This window comes from Schistocerca piceifrons, chromosome 2 (assembly GCF_021461385.2).
Source record: "Schistocerca piceifrons isolate TAMUIC-IGC-003096 chromosome 2, iqSchPice1.1, whole genome shotgun sequence".
NCBI classification, from domain to species: domain Eukaryota; kingdom Metazoa; phylum Arthropoda; class Insecta; order Orthoptera; family Acrididae; genus Schistocerca; species Schistocerca piceifrons.
Genome location: NC_060139.1, coordinates 983140223 through 983141796, shown reverse-complemented (window position 1 = coordinate 983141796; position 1574 = coordinate 983140223). Strand labels below are relative to the sequence as shown.

Sequence of the window (1574 nt, the reverse complement as noted above, 5' to 3'; positions counted from 1 at the left end):
ATGAAACTCAGTTGAATTTAGGCCTTCAACGTTTACTCGGCAATTATTTGTGTGGAAGATAAGAAGAGTGCACAGAAAATTACGTTCCCAGCTATGTACGAACAAATCGTATCCTAGCACAAAAATCGCTTATATCTTACATCCTTTGAGAAGTATCAAGTAATTCATTTCAAGGGTATGAAGTAGTACTATTAACATTCACACTTCGGTACTTCAGTTGCACTCTCCAATTCATCCATAGCCAACAAGGTAAACAGTCTGTGATCAAGTTCGCTGGGAGCGAAAACTGGATTATTCTGACGTCCGATGCATTCAATTTTGACCAGGAACATTGGATCGTTCCGGTATTATTAGATCGTTATTGTTGACTATGCTCTGTTATCACCTGTCTTCACTGTTATTATCGTTTCGATACCTGCGTAATGTCAAAAAGTAGCTTAAGTTTTTGGTTCGTGTTAGTGCGTTTACTTAGTGCGTTTACTTAGCAGTGGATCAAAACGACAGTAGACTCAGTGGCAGCATAATACAATCCAACAACCTACCCACAGGATGCGTAGTAAAACAGAACAGCAATGCCGCCTCAACAAACAATTATACAGAGAGCTAAGCTACGCAGTACGGGGCTCATCCGCTACAAGCATATTTCCATAACTAGCGCCGACTACGTACCGTGATGTTAAGACTTTGAAATGCGACCATATCCAGATCAGTAATTACAGTCAATAGATAACTAAGATCAAATAACTAATTACAGTGATGCATCACTATTACATCTGCGAGAAACTAGAACACTACTTCCCGCCAAGATACGACTTAAATCCCGTAACAGAAGACGGTATAGCTGTACCGAATCTACATCTTCATCTCAAACAACAAAACGAAAGCTACTCAGTAACAACGTGAATTCCCCTTTCGCAAAACATTTGCAAGCTCGTAAACCTCAGAGTACTCAACAAACTCTTTCAGAAGCACAACGATCACGTCAGACCACAATGTCCGCTGACACATAATCATCCCGAAACGAAAGGAAATACACTCCACAAGACCTACCCCATAACTAACTAAACTCCTCCAGAACAGGCTGTGAAGGCCCAAAAGTACCGATCGGCCGCCATGTCATCTTCAGCCCATATGCGTGCATGCGGATATGGAGGGGCAAGTGGTCGCCACACCACTATCCCGGCCGTATGTCAGTTTGCGAGACCGGAGCCCCTCAGTTTGCCTCACAAGGGCTGAGTGCACCACGCTTGCCAACAGAGCTCGGAGACCGGATGGTCACCCATCCAAGTGCTAGCCCAGCCCGACAGCGCTTATCTTCGGTGATCTGACGGGAACCGATGTTACCACTGCGGGAAGGCCGTTGGCTACCCCATGAGTAGTATCCACATAGTCAGTGCAGAAACGACCAAAAACAAGAAGTCAAAAGCGTAAACATCTTTTAGTTTGCAGATGTTCGCAATCTACCTACACGTTCAGTGACAGTCGGTTGAAAGTAACTAGCCAGACACTAACCAACCTTCCGGTCACAGTTAGTCCTTAATGGAAATACACCTTAGCGATATAAAGCAGAATCC

At 44.2% G+C, this 1574-nt stretch overlaps 1 pseudogene; it reads right to left on the bottom strand.

Annotated features, from left to right (window-relative positions):
• Positions 1-1248: 1248 nt before the first annotated feature.
• LOC124778269 lies at positions 1249-1365 on the bottom strand (annotated as a pseudogene).
• Between the last annotated feature and the right edge of the window lie 209 nt (positions 1366-1574).